General features: G+C 39.1%; 1 protein-coding gene and 1 long non-coding RNA gene across 14 annotated transcripts in view; one reads left to right on the forward strand and one right to left on the reverse strand.

The window, feature by feature from the left end:
- Window positions 1-15,112, forward strand: part of DLG2 (discs large MAGUK scaffold protein 2) — an 831,288-nt gene that overhangs the window by 718,522 nt on the left and 97,654 nt on the right. Inside the window, exon 1 of one of the 13 annotated variants that reach the window (XM_059838491.1) lies at window positions 7,833-8,170. The exons of 11 other annotated variants lie outside the window; for them this stretch is intronic. The gene's annotated coding sequence lies outside the window, so the exon portion shown is untranslated. Of the gene's footprint in view, window positions 1-7,832; window positions 8,171-12,595; window positions 12,698-15,112 lie in introns of those variants that run through there. One more of the 13 variants, XM_059838492.1, reaches the window with a different exon arrangement.
- On the reverse strand, window positions 1,534-12,730 carry LOC132323365 (uncharacterized). Its single transcript, XR_009485328.1, has 2 exons — window positions 12,591-12,730; window positions 1,534-6,414 (listed from the first exon to the last, which is right to left on the reverse strand). It is a non-coding gene; the product is annotated as an uncharacterized LOC132323365 (long non-coding RNA).

Below are 15,112 nucleotides of genomic sequence, written 5' to 3' on the forward strand. Positions count from 1 at the left end.
AAATCCTGAGAGTTAATGTCATCTTTACATCACACTGGTCAGTGTGTTGTGTTTGAAGAACCTGCGAAGTGGCAGAGTGAGACATGGGCTGTCCCTTCTAATCCATTCCTGTACTCCTGAGGAGATGTGTCCCGTTCCGGAGACAGCACAAGCCCACCGCTCTGCAAGCATCATTTGCAATACTGTTTGTGCTAGATTCTAAGGAAAAGAATTAGTGCAGTGGCATTTGAGCTGAGCAAATGCTAATTTAAGAACCCGCTATTATCCCTTTTGTGTGTTGTGGTAATAACCTTTAACATTATAAAATAATAAAGAACTGATTTAACTGTGTTATGTGCAGCCACATGCTGAAACTGAACGAGTGAGCAAGCCAGGCAGGCTAATCTATGCACTTTGTTGTGGGGAGTTTTTGTTTTGGGTTTTTCTTTTTCCTTCTATTGCTAATTATTTCTATCTTTTAAGGAAATTGTACTCTCAGAAGCATTTCTTGCTGCGTTCAGTACTGTGTTTCCCAAGTAGGAAAAAATATCCCCAGCAGCTAGTAATACTAGTAGTATCTAAGTAATTAAATATTACTCACAAAAGAAAATCTCTACTTTCTTTCAAAAAATCTACTTACAAGTTTTAAGAAGGTGTAAACATAAATACAGTATTACAGTGCTTTTTCATGTAAATAGTATTTTATTTTTTCTGTATTTAGTTACAGTTTATAGGAGTAGTTCTTTGACCCTCACTATCAAAATATTATTTCTGAAAGGAATCTATTCTTCCAGATAGAAATTATTATCTGCTCTCAGTGTTCCACGGACTATCCTTGCCCTTCTCAGGTAGGTGTTTCTGGTAGACATTCCATAGAAAAATGACAGTGCACACTGGCTGCTGCTGGCTTTGGGTTGGGCTGTAGTCCAGAAATGTAAAATAAAATTATTAGGTGAATTATTAGGTCTTAGGTGAAACTCGGCTGTTACCTGTGGTGGTCTGTAATTCTTCTCTTTGAGGTACAACCACAAGTGTTAGATACTTCACTGAAATGTGCCCATCCAACACAGAAACAAGTTTGAGAGGAGGGTAAAATAAGACTCCTCCATTCAAAACAGGTTTTCTAGGTGTGGAATTAATTTCATTTCACATTTTTTTGCAATTTGTTAGTTAAAAACCATAAAATTTTCTGTAGATATTCTAAAAAGTTCTTATTCAAATAAAAGAAGGTGTTCTGTAATACTGAATGCAGTTTAAACGTTTGCTGTTCATGTTTGGTTTCTTCTACTTCTGTTCAAATTTTATCATCTTTGAATTATAATGGTAGCCTGATCTAGTTGTACAAGGTACCTGAAACAGCTTTTTAGAGAAACTGGGATATTTTTATGGCAGGGGTTACTTGTTGGCCTTTTAAGGTAATGTGGTGCAATTTTGCACTCAAATCTCTATTTGGTTTTCACTCTTTCATGGCTTGCTACTGGCACCTGACCCCTGAAACGAAAACACTTGTATTCAGCTTTCTCCCATCTTTTCAGAAATGCAAATAAATTCTGCTTTGTTTTCAATTAATTTATTTTGGTGCGTAGGTATTGAATGTAGGGATCTGAAGCAGGGAAAGTTCAATTGCTAGAAGACAGCAAGCAGGAAGGGCTACAACTTTTTATGCAAATTTCTAGTAGAATTACTGTGAAGTGCATCTGTACATTTTAGTTCAGGTTTATATACCAGTCAGGCTTTTGCCCTACACTATTCATAAGACTTGAAATTCAACATTTTCCTCAATTGTTTGAGATGCCTAATATAAAATATGGACTGAAATTTTCTGTTTCAGTTTATTTTTGGTATGCTGGTTTAATAGAAGAAGAAACAAGTTTATTCTATAGAAGTTGTCTGTAGACCTGTCAACTAAATCTTAAAATATGTTTGCTCAAGAATTATTGATTCATATTTATCATAGGAGGTGTTTTTAAGATTTGAAACATGAGAAGAAAAATTACAAATACTTGTCTATCTTAAATTAATCAGTTAGCTGGTATGAATCACGCAAAAATAACACTTTTATCTGCTTTGTTTTACTCCTTATACCTTTCCCCGGTGTTAGGTTACCATACCTGAGATCCTGGATTTTGCTGAATTTCGGTATAGTTATTTTTAAAGTATACTTGAAGGTAAAATATAAGCGATATTTTATGTCAGTATGAGCTTCAGAATACCAAAAATATGATATTTAGTTTTTCAGGCTGGTATCCCTAAACATAAATATATGTTGAAGACATAGATAAATATGGGGGGGAAAAGTCAAAAAACAAAGACATAAGTAGACGGAGCTGAAAATTTTCAGTTTTCCAAAACTGTCATTTGAGGGAGGGAGAAAAGAGAGGCAGGAGGAATTAATGTTAGAATATTTGTGCTGGAAAATGGTATCCCTAGTGGCAAATTGCATTTTGATTAAAAAGTTGATTTTTCAATGAAGAAACATATTTAATCTACTAGTTTTCCCAGAAAAAAATATATATTTATACTTGAGTTTATGCAAGTGAATAACTTGAATGCAAATATTGAAGTCAGTCACTGAATTTGGTAATGGAAACTCCAAAGGTGTAAGCACTGATGTGGAAACCTCCAGAGCCTGATTGGGATCTTTCTTACACCATTTGCATATAACTGAAAACCTCAAAGTAACTCAAAGATCAGCGTGAGAACACAAACGTAGTTAAAGTGTGTTTCAACCTTGGGTTAACATCTGTGAGACCTGACTCAGCCTTTCATCTTCTGGTGGATATGACTCCTGCTGACTGTGACCCAAACTATCTGTAGGTCTTTCAGACAAAGTTGTAGTTAAATTAGTCAGCTCAGCCTGAAGGTCAAGCATGATTTTAATTTAGCCACTGTTCTGTCCTTTGATTTACTTGCACCACATCTGTAATTGTGACTGACAGCCTTGAGGTGGATACCATAGATATATGGAGTTTGTACTAAAGTCTGTGAAACACATCAGGATTCTTTTGGATAATTGTAAATTATGTCAACGTGTGATTTGTAAGATCCATCCTCTTTCAGATGAATTACATAAACTGCCATATAAAAATAAATTTAATGTATCATCTTGGCACATCTGTTTTGTTGTGAGCTCCTTCTCAGAGACGCATTTCAGACATTATGACTAACTCCCTGAATTTTTGTTTCAACTTAATTTTTTTGTGAGGTTGGTTAATGCAGGAAGCAAAGACCACTTGCATGCTGTCAAACTGTATTTGAGTGTATAAGATACGTGACATCTGCCACTGAAAATTATGCCTCAGGGAATTCCCTAAATGTTATTTCTGAAATGCGAAATGCAGCCACCTCTGCTGATGAAAGGGTAGGAAGATGAATGCCAAACATGGCAATATTCTGCATTAGGGTAAAACCAAATCAAAACAATACTCATTTTGTATGATGACCAAATATGTTTGTGGTGTGTGTGTGAATAAATATGGTTTTAAGCACTCACCTAAAAGTTCTACAAGCTGCACACATTTGTGTGTATTTAATTCACAAAAATGTAGTACTTAGTTGATTTTCCCTAGGATTTGTATTTGGACTCCACCAACTCCAGGTATTTCAAATATAGATTCTTAGTCATCATCTGTGGTGCTAAATGCCAGCAATTATAAGTACTGGTTGACTCATTTCTATACTCCATGAGTTTTCATGGCTGTTATAAAACTTTGAAAATGCTGACAGACCTGTAGCCATCGTGGGCACTGCCTGTATCAGAGTTCGATATTAAATGTAGCAGATATTAAACCTTTATATTGCTGTACCAAGTTGTTCAATAGCACTGTCACCAGGGAGAATAATGCCAGCCAGGGGACATTAATACAGCTAAGTGTAATACTTTATTTATTGTAATAATCTTTGCATTCTAAAGGGCTGAAGTTGTTAACCATACATTATCCTGCCTGTGGGTTTTACCAGCTCTGTGTTTCTGAGCAGAAGAGGAGAAGGTGCTTTGCTTATGCCTTACATTTGCATAGGTACAGAGAATTAGAGCTATTGTTCCACAGACCCACAGAATAGTAAAGGCTGGAAGGTAACTGGATAATCTGTTCCAAGAGCAGTCACTCTAGTAGGGTCAACAAGGGCAGGTTGCTGAGGGTCATGTAGAATCAAGTTTTTAATATCTCTCCAACTCTGGAAAACCTGTTCCTCTATCCGCTCATCCTTAGAATAAAAAAGTTTGTTCTAATGTTTAAACAGAATTGTCTGTATTTCAGTTTGTGCACAGTGCTTCTTGTCCTACTGCTGGGAAGGACTGAGAACCATCTTCTTGACATCCCTCCATCAGGAATGTAAACTGGCTAAAATCCTTTATGTATGGCACTCCTGTCCTCACCTGACCAAACCATTCTCTAGTGTTTGAGACCTCCAATATGCCTTAAATGTGGCAAGGAGGAGCCAGACTTCTCAAAAGAAATGTGAATCCTTCTCAGAATTCTGTGACTACTCTCAGGCTCTTCCAAGATTTGAGGTCCTGGACCTTATGAAATATCATTCTTCGTGTTCAGAATTTAAATTAGACACCACTACTTTGATCCAATACCTTTTCCCTTTTGTTCAGACCTGCCAAATCCTTGCTTAGAAGTTAAGTTCACTTTGAAATTCTGGCGGGTAATGAGAATTCTGGGTTTGACTGCTATTCATCCTTCTATATAGATGGTAATTATTTCTGAATCTGCCTGCCGGAAATTAAACAGAATCTCATGCAAACAAAAGAAACCTTTTCTTAATTGGGAGACTTGCCTACATGGCACAGAGTGTGAAAACAAAAGCGTGCTTGCATAATCTTGTAGCTGGCTTCAGCATTGGGTTGACTGATTAAAGAGAAATCCTCCATGAATGGGGTATGGCCTATATAAAAGAAGTTAAAACCTCAAATTTGCTTGCATTTGTCAGCGTCCTCTTTAGCAGCCTTTCTACTCCAGAGATTTCCCTTCTTTCCTTTCAGTGTAAGTTGTTCTCATTAAGTTTTGTGATTACAAACAAGGCTTAGCAGTATTAAATGACTAGATATTTTTATGGCCAAATGGGATTACTTTGATAATTGGCTCTGATCTGTTGCAGAACTTGTTCTCCTGTGCTTGCTGCAGTGAGTCTTGTAACATGACAGAAGTACCATCCAAATGACATTTACCACATCCTTTGATCCTGGACCTCTTCAGAAGTTTGGTTTCTTTTCAGCTGTAGGCCGTTTATCACATCCCTTCCAGAACTTTTTATTTCTTTTGACATTGTCCATGCTGGTGACTTCAAAACTGTGTCATGAAATCGTGATGAAGAGTGACAAGGCTTAAAACAGGGAAATCACCACAGCATTCCATGTGGCCATTTCTTTCCCAGGTCCTCAGTCTCAGCCATCACGTAGCCAGGCCAGTTTGTGCTCTTAGGTCAGCCCTCTTTACTCAGGGTAAGTATTTGTGGCAGATCGAGCTTAAGAGAGGTTGACAGAAACCTCCAGCTCTGAAATTACAGACTGATGGTAGGTAGGGTGTCATCCACCAGCAATTATGGCATTTTGGATCCATAGTCCTTGATGCTGTGTCATGGTTTAACCCCAGCTGCAAATTAGTCCAATACAACTGCTCACTCACTTCCCCTATTCCTTCTTCTTTCAGCTTTCCATGCTGAGCATGATGTGCAGTAGCCTGGGATATTCCTTAGGTCAGGTGGGTCGCAGCTGTGTCCCCTCCTGACTCCTTGTGCACCCCCAGCCTCCTCACTGATGGAGTCAGGCGAGAAGCAGCAAAGGACTTGACTCTGAGCAAGCCCTGCTCAGCAGTAATGAAAAAATTCCTCTATTATCAATGCTGTCCCCAAACAGAATTCAAACCAGCCACCATGAAGAAAATTACCTCTCCCCCTGATAAAACAAGCACAGCTTTCAATGACAGATCCATGTGATACAGGGTGTCTGGCCTGGGATAAGTAGACCAGTCAAGCAATCAGAGCAGTCAAAACCAAATAAAAACTAAATAGCTTCTTTTCTCCTGTTGTGGCCACATACTGTCTTACAGAACAGAAAGGACCAGTGCCCATACTTTCAGTTTGCATCTACAGGTTTGAGGAGATGTAGAATTCAGAATTATCTGGGAAAGGACTTTCCTGAGCCTTGAAGTGAAGAAAATATTGCTGTCCACATTTGTCCACACAAATATGTAATGTATTAAGCTTCCTCACCACTGTTTTGATGAGGCTGTACCACTGACAGCAGAACACTTCAAATTAACTCTTGAACTGTGAAAGTTCAGATGTTGCCCTGATGATCCTTCCATTTATTTCTTTGGAAATAAAAAACACCAACTTGGGCTTGGTGCTGTTTATGTAGTTAGGGATCCTGTGATGATGCATTGAAGTGGATCCTCAAGAGAAAAGGAAACTGGGTTCCTTGTGATGCTGTGGAACAGTAAATAAAACTCAGAGATAAGCAGATATATAACAAAAAGCCAGTGTTACTGTGTCTGCAATCTGACCTAGGGAAAAACATCCTTCTTCACCCAAGATATGGTATTTCATTTCACCCTGAGCAGTACAACCCACCTTGCCCTCGTTCTTACAATGTCTGTTCATAGTAACAGGATACAAAATTTTTTATAAGTAAATGTTTATCAAAGTTAATCAGAAATGTAGAAGTTATGGAATCTGAAATTATTTATGATAGCCATATCCCCAGAAGTGTTCTCTGTAGCTCTGAGAAGAGGATGCTTCGGTATTTGGAAATCCTGAAGTGGTGAATTCATCAGAAAGTCAGGATTAGCCTGTAACAACAAAACCACCAGTCTCTGTGGCAGGGATAATTCAGTGGTTTTGAAAGCTTTACTTGATTAAAATATATTCAGTAAAGTCTTTTCTGTAATGACTGAAAGGTGCCACAGAATGCTCATAAAACCTTGAATAATCTGTGTATATTTTCAACTGGCATTATTTTGAATGTAAGAAGAACCGTGCATTTTTGTAGCAGCTTGACAGGCTGGGGGCTAATGCATGCACGAAGCTTTTGTGGCTGTGCTCTGATTTATTTGGAGCAGGGCATGTTTATGGCAGTGCTTCTCTTAACTAGCCAGGAGCATAATCCTGCCAAGTTCTGCTGTCAGTCTGATGGTAAAAATACTGTCAATAGTAATCAGTCACTGCCCAATTTCATCCCTCCTGCCTTCTTTTCTCCCAGGGGTAGCCACTGTCAGGTGATGCACATTGCCAGTTTTGCTCCAGTCTTACAGGAAAGGGATTTTCCCTCACCACTCTCCTTTAGCAGCATGTGGCCATTGCCCGCCCTGCTCTTTAATCCCTAAAGAAAATACTATTTTTTTTTTTAAGTAAGAAAAGTCTACCTTACAAGCAGCCAACTGTTTGGATAAATGTCATGCTTAGCCTGACATTTCTTGCTGCTGGTCCCTGGACAGCCCAGTGAGCAGGGACTGCAGCCCAGAGGGTAATGGGGAAAGACATGTAAAGGTCGTTGTGATTATAGTCAAGGAGATACTCTAAAGCAGAATATGAATATAAAACCTTGTAGAGGCTGGCATGCAAATTAAAATGTAAATAAGGTTGACAAGCTTTCCAGCAAGACATCAAACTGCCAAAGGGCAAATCTGTCTTCTTCAGGCCTTTTCTGCCCTTCGTGAGCACGCTACAGCTGTTTCCTCAGCCAGCAACAATAGTAACCTCTAGGGGAAGGAGGAATAGGAAAGTCATAGTGATTCTTAGCAGCTGTCACATTTGCAATGGTTTCTCTTCAGAGTATTTCATAATCCTTTTTTCAGGTTACTTGCCTTAGAAATTTAGGTTACGCAAGCACTAGAAATGAATAAACAAAGATGTGTATATACATGAACTAGCTTTGACGGCAGTCTTAGAGCTATGAAATTCTTACAAGCTTCATGAAAACAGGGTAATTGTGAGAGGCTATTCCACTTTGTTGGCATAATTAGATAGCAAAGAAATGGAGAAGGATGAGGAGAGAAAAGAGAAATAGAGTCTCTGATATAGGTCTATCACTGGATTGTATTTAAACTGTAGCAGAAAGTAGAAAAGGCTGACGGGGTGAGAGAGGCTTTTGAAGATGAAGAAGTTGAGGTAGAATTCACAAGATAAGAAGTCTTGCAGTTCTCAGAATAGATTCACCTTCAGCGTCCTGGTATGAGAAAGAAATGTAAGTTCTTATTGTTATTATTTTTATTATTATTGCTTTGACAATTCTGGTTTAATTCCATTTTGTTTTGGTTTTTTTTTTCAACTAGAGTTTTAATTCTTTCTGTTTTAGCATCTGGCAGAAATACACATGAGTGTATTTGAAAACAGATGTGCATTTAACCAGCACTTCCCTCAGCATCCGTTCCCACTCTTTGAAGGGTGCTGCCCTCGTTTGCCTCCAGAGCAGCCATTTGGCATGTCCTGCACAGCAATGCCAGCTGCATGGCAGACCTCTCCAAAGCTGATTTTTGTTTCCCTTTGTCAGTGCATGGTACTTGCTCCCTGTTGGGATGCTTTTAGAGGCCTCCTGTGCCAGCCATCTCCAGACGGGAATGGCTTGCTGCAGTCATAGTGTCTGCAAATGTCTCATTACAATCAATTTTAATGCTTCAGTTCCACTGAGAGCTAATAACACATGAAAGTCAAACAAGGCTCATCATTTCAAAGACACATATTTTTTTGTTATGAACAGAACTATAATGCCCCAATGAAAATTGACTATACAAGATTTCAGAGCTGTATTTGCAGTTCATTAGGACTTCTTCATATGTGTCTTCCAAGCTTGAAATTGCAAGACAACCTCAGTTTTCTGTTTAACTTTAAGAAAATAACAACACTTTATTTTTTGTCCTTTGCAATTTTACACATTTACAATTCCTTTTTTAATAGTATTAAAAAATTGAATCATATAAACCAATGTTATTTACTTAGCTTCTAGAGAGCTTGGCATCACATTTTAGAGAAAAAAGAGGTGGTTTCACTGCCCTGTATTCACTTTATTGTTTTCTCTCCCAGCTCAGTTTGTCCTCACTTGGTTTTCAGCTAAGTGACCTTGTGAAAAGGAAAATTAAAATAGCAAAATGCACCTAAAATCATCATGGGCCACTCTCCAGATGGATATCTAATGTAAGAATGGACGCAAATTGGAATAAACAAGCTCAATGTCTGACAGAAGTTAGGGAAACAAATTTAAAAAACAAACAAACAAACAAAAATATTAATATATAAAAAGGATAATTACATTTGTATGGTTCTTAAACAGTTCATGATCCTGCCAGATCTGCAGAGGGTAGGACACTGAGGGCTTAGGGAAACAAACAAAAGAGAAGTAATGCTGAAGACAAGGAAGAGAAAGCAGGCTTTAAAAACTATTTTACAGGTAATTTATGAGGAATGGTGGAGAGGTGAGGCAGAAGACTGAAAGGAAAGAAATGTGGAAATTAACCCCTCTGGCAGGCAAGGAATGAGGCACAGGACACACTGACATATGCTGGGCAGCTTGCAAGGGGAGAGGAACTGCTGCTCACCAGCCCCCATCACTGAGGGCTGTAGGAGATGCAGGGAGGATGCTCAGCTTTTGTTGAGGTTATAGATGAGCCCAGGGAGCAGAAAAGGGGGTGGAAGGACTGGAAAACCTGAAGCTTTGCTGCCCTCCTTGCCATGCAGGAGCTGGGAAAGCTGTGAAGGAGAGCTCTACTCACTTGTGTCCATGTCCTTGTCAGAGCTGACTGAGCCCACTGTTATGCTCCTTAAAAACAGAGCTGAACTTTAACTCTTGTCCCATCAATACATAAGAACTGATGGGATGGGGGGGGGAAGACACATAATTTAGTATTCCCATTAATTAATTTAATTGCCATTAAATGAAGTTCTGTGACATTGTATACTAAGGTTCCAACAGAGAGGGTCAAAAGAGGGAAGATCTGGGCTTTGATTTGTTCTGCTGAGCAGGCAGGACAGAAAGGCTCAGAACCCTGCTGCTGCTGGCAAGGGCAAGGAGATTCTGTCCACCAGGCTCCTCTGAATTCAGTGGGAGAGAAGGTTTTCTGGAAGATGGTGGCCCTGTATGCAGCTGTGGGTAAACCTCTTCTTTGGGCTCCTAGGAGAATAACCCCAACAGGCTGAACTAAGCCTTTATGATTTGCCCTGTCATCTTCCCACCTCAAGGTAGTGGGCGAGGCCAGAAAACAAGAAGGGGTCCAGGAATGTGCTGAGATTGTGGGGCTTTCCAGTGTTGCCCTCCTGTTATTGTGGTAGCACAAGTCTGCAGGAGGATGATCAGACATCCTGTTCATGAAAGACATGAAAGACAGCAGCTTTGAGGTGGAGGAGGGATGGTTCCGGGTGCTCAGAACAACCATTCATATGGGATTGCATCCCTTTGAAGGAAGGCGAGGTGCAAAAGTTCATTTGACACCAACACCAACTGCAGAAAAGAGAACAAGAAAGCCCTAATTAGCCACTCCTAGCATAGCCAGTCACTGTCCAGAAAGTGCAACAATAGTCTACAAGCTACGAGACATTTTGGTTCAAGCTGTGAGGCTTAATTTTCTCGATTGCACGGACAGGTGATGACAGTGTTTCTCCAGCCTAAAGCTAACAGGGAACAGAAATTGTCTGTCCAGTGCAAGATGTTTTATTTTAGTGGAAGAATAAAAAGCAACAAGCACAAAAACAAGTTATCTTCTCTCTTCTGTCCCTTAACACTGAACCTCTCTCTGATTTGGCTTGACTTCAGCTAGGTTCTCTCTCAGTCCTCCAGGTAGTTGTTTCTTATTATTTTCCCATCTTGCCCAGGACTAAGTTGAGAAGAATTCAAGTCCCTCTGAATTATCCTACAGTCTCTTGGACTTAAGGTTTTGTGCACAAAAGAATTGTATCTTCTTTCTTGTGTGCGAGCAGAAATATGCTTTTCCCTGGAAGTCAAACGAGATGGAAAGGTAACTCATCCTGGAGAGCAGTCTGCTCTGAGACCAGCCAGCCCCTTGACCATGCCCAAATCTTTTATCCTGTTAATTTATATGTCAAGAGCTAGTACATCACTTATCCACTTAGGAGTCAGTCTCACAATACATTTATCCCAAGAAGATGGAAAATTATCACAAGAGCTTTATCACAAGTGAAAGCTAAGATGGGTTTATGTGACATTCTTGAAGCTTTGGTGCCTTGTGCAAGTCAACAGGAAAATACTGTTACTTCACAAATTACCACTGCAGCCAGATTGGTTTGGGTGCCACTGATCTTGTGTAAATTAGCACAAATTAATTTTCACATTAACCTGCTTAAAGCCATGAACATTGCAGTAGGTACTAGGGGATTCAGTTAATTACAATAATAGTACTTTTGTGCTAATTACAGGGACACACCAAAAAGGTTTCTGTAGCAATACTAACCCATTTTATAGCATGTAGGCCACAGGCAGTAATTAGCTTCACCTGTCCCAATTCATATACAGTAATTTTCTTTAAGGTCTCATTTCTGACACTTGCAGACTATTTCAAAAGGTTTACCTTTGCAAAACCATCCCTGCTTGCCTGTTTAGCTGCATTCCTCTTTTTCATTACTTTCTGTAATTTTACTGTAGTGTTAGTCTTTAAATATTTCAGTTTGCCATATTGTTTTCTTGTATTCATTGTGAATTAGAATGAACAGTCTCAAAAAGCACAAAAAAGCTTAAGATGAGACATTAGGGAAATAATGCAGCTGCAGAAAGGAGAGTGAACCATAAAAATAGATTGTTTGGGGTGGTTGATATATGTCCATCTCTGAAGATCTTTAATAAAAAATTAGCAAACATCTGTAAAAAGATCTAGTTGTGACTTAGCCCCCCCTCAAAGACTTTCTGCTCAGTCACTGGCAATCTTTTCATCCCTATTGCTTCTGAGAAATCAGGCCCATGCTCCAGTTGAAAGTTTCTGGTGCCTGGTGTCCATGTAACAGAGTCCTGTTTGTCCTTGGAAGATGCTTGGCAGTGCAATTTGATACAGCCCTTTAGCATTGCAGTCTAAGCAAAATCCTCTCAATTTGCTTCAGAAGGTGCACTCGATTGTCCCAGCACAGATAACACTTAGGAACCTGATCACAAATCCCAGACCATAATACACTCCCTGATCTCACCTGATTCTCTCATTTGATCTGAGTACTACTCTTTCTTGGTAGAGTGTGTATAGGAAACTTAAATCATTCATCATTGTCAAAAAAATTCCTGAAGTGTTTATAGGTTTTGATCATTCCTGTCCAAACTGTCTCCAAAAGCTGTATGGATGTGACATTTTTTAGTGCTAAAAGCTGTTTAATCATAAACATCGTAAGCATCATCATCTTGGATCATCTTGATCCGCTGCTTTTCCCCACCTGGATCATCCTAAATAGTTACAAGCAGTGTAGCAGAAAGTCAGAGAGCTTTGGAGAAACCAGCTTGAGATGGATAGATAAATAGATGGATAGATAGATGGATAGATAGATGGATAGATGGATAGATAGATAGATAGATAGATAGATAGATAGATAGATAGATAGATAGATATGCATTAAACTGACTTTCTGTAAGGAAACCGCTGATAAACAAATAACATAAGGATAACAAAGTATTTACTTACTCCAGAGAACAAACAGCTGGTCCTTGGGAAAATCTGTAAGAGGTTTCCATCCTTATTCTGAGATGTTTGTCGGAATCATGAAAGAATAGAAGAAGCCTGGATATCAGGTGGGAAGTTTTCAGCACTTGCATTTTCTATTGATCTCTAAGCCTTGTCTGTAACGTGGCTCACCAGCACAGCGAGGAGACAGCAGAGATCTGCTTCCTGAAGGACTGACTCTGACATTTTCTTTGTTAACTAAGATTGGCTTGTTTATTTAGCAAAACGGAAATGGGTGGGTGAAGTTGTGTTTTCTCTCTAATCTGCCATGAGAATGGATGTACAACGGAAAAGAGCAATTTACACAGAGGAACTGTGCTGGGGTAAAAGGCAATTAAGTCAGCTTCAGCCGTGTTCAGCTAGAAGAATGAATCTACCTATTAGAGAAGTGGGTGCTCTGAGTGGCCTTCCAACAGCTGTGAAATGCCAAAATGGAACTTATTGTAGGAATGTATTTGAACAATTTGTGCAAAGTATTTTAGGGTTTGTTTTTCTGTAAAAGCTGGACTTGGACTTGATAAAGGAAACCTTTTCTGGCTGTTTTGTGCCATAATGGTGGGGTTTGGTGGTTCTGTGAAGGATGAGATCAACGATACCAGCAGTAATTGCAAGGCATTTGCTGGTATTAAAGTGCTTTTTCAGACATTAGTCCAATTTTGCATGATCTGATGCCCAAGTTAAACAACATTTCTGAGCATCCAGGCCATAGCTATACCCTCCATTTCTAATTAGAGGACTAATGCACAACATACTGCAAAGGACTCAAAATGTTCCCTGTAATAAGCTAAGAGGGATGCAGGAAGCATGACTTACGCTGAGGTAATATATGTATTTGTCTTGTTTAAGTTCATTCAAGCTTGTAATGTGCTGAACCATTCCCTATTACCTGTTTGTATGAGAAACAGTAATTCCCCTTTAATCAGGAAGCTCTAGCAAACTAATATGATTCTGCAGCTGCTCTCAATATTGCCTCTTAGAAAAGATCAATACACAAGTGGGAATGTTTTTATCCCTTTTCTTTTTTCTTTAGGTTATTTGGGATTGTTTTAAAGCTTTGGGTTTTTTTATGGTAAAAACAGATCATTTTGTTTCAAGTCTTTGCTGAATCCTTCTTTTTAATTCAATAGAGTGGTCCAGTCACCCTTAGGAGATGGCTGAAGATATCCTTGACTGGAAAAGTAGCACAGCTGAGTGTCAGAAAGTGGCACTTACAGGGGGAGGTAGTTTTTTACCTGGCAGATATCGAATTAAAAGAGTGAATCATTTATTAATGGCATTTCCAATGATAGGAAATTGTATTAATCATAAATGCAAAACAGTTCAGCCTAAAGTATATCCATGTTTATTTTCATAACATTTTTGCTAGGATTCTGTTTCTGTTACTGATGGTCCTTCTAATATCTGTATTTTTGGTAGTCTGTAGATCCTGTTCTGTGAATAATTACCTTTGGCACTATTGGTATTCTTACTGCTGTTTAATTTTCTGCTTTGGCTTATGATGATTTTAAATTATTTGGAGGTGGGGTTTTTTTACTGTAAGCTACAACTTCCATGCTGATTTATAGAATTAATAAAATCACATTAACTTCCAGATCACTCTATTTTCAGTAAGAAACTTTTTTTCCCCTAAAGTCTCTTCTTGGAACCTCATTTTTATCTCTTCCCACTTTGAGTATATCAGAATTTCATGGAGTATAAGTACAAAACTAGCATATAATATCTTAGCTGTGGAAGTTCTGTGTAAGTTTTCATAGTTCACTTGGAAATTTTGAGCCCTGATTAAGGAATGTCTCCTTGTTTTCATTTTTGTCTAAACATCAGGCAGGTCAGACTGATCCACATTTTCAGTTTTATTTCAAAATGTTTCACAGGTAATTCCTAGATGGATCCTGTACCTCCTTAGTTGCATTAAGTTGCTGTTGTTTCTGGAAATGATGAAGTAGGGTGGTACCCTTTTTCTCTTTTCCCAGCATGGTGTAGTACAAGGTGGCATCTCCTGCATACAACAGTGTTGGGGCAGATGCCATCTGCTCCAGTGTGCTCCCAGCTCTGTATCCATATATTTGTGTCAGAGTGCTTTCCATTCTGATCAGTCACACTCAGCCAGGTTAGTGTAAATAGAGTACACAGGCTAACCCATCCATTTTTATTGAAAGGGGTTTGGGAACGCTCACATGAACCCTATAGCTGACAGGTGAGACGCACAAGAGGAAATTTATAAACAGCTGAAGTCAGGTAGGAATCATTTGCCATCATTTACAAGTCTGGAAAAGAGGAGTATGTACCCAACCTAGTTAGAGGGTTAGCTGAGACTATCGAGCTGCCTTCCCAGTATTGCCAGGCCTAGGAAACTCCACAATTGGTCAGCTCTGTGCTGTTTCTTCGTGCCAGCTCATGTCTTAAGCAAGCTAAGCTTAAGACATCAGTGTAATAGGCTTGGCTTCCAAGAAATGGAACTACACTTGGTTAAAAGCAGAAGCGAG

The sequence above is a fragment of the Haemorhous mexicanus genome, chromosome 2 (genome assembly GCF_027477595.1).
Source record: "Haemorhous mexicanus isolate bHaeMex1 chromosome 2, bHaeMex1.pri, whole genome shotgun sequence".
Taxonomy (NCBI): Eukaryota; Metazoa; Chordata; class Aves; order Passeriformes; family Fringillidae; genus Haemorhous; species Haemorhous mexicanus.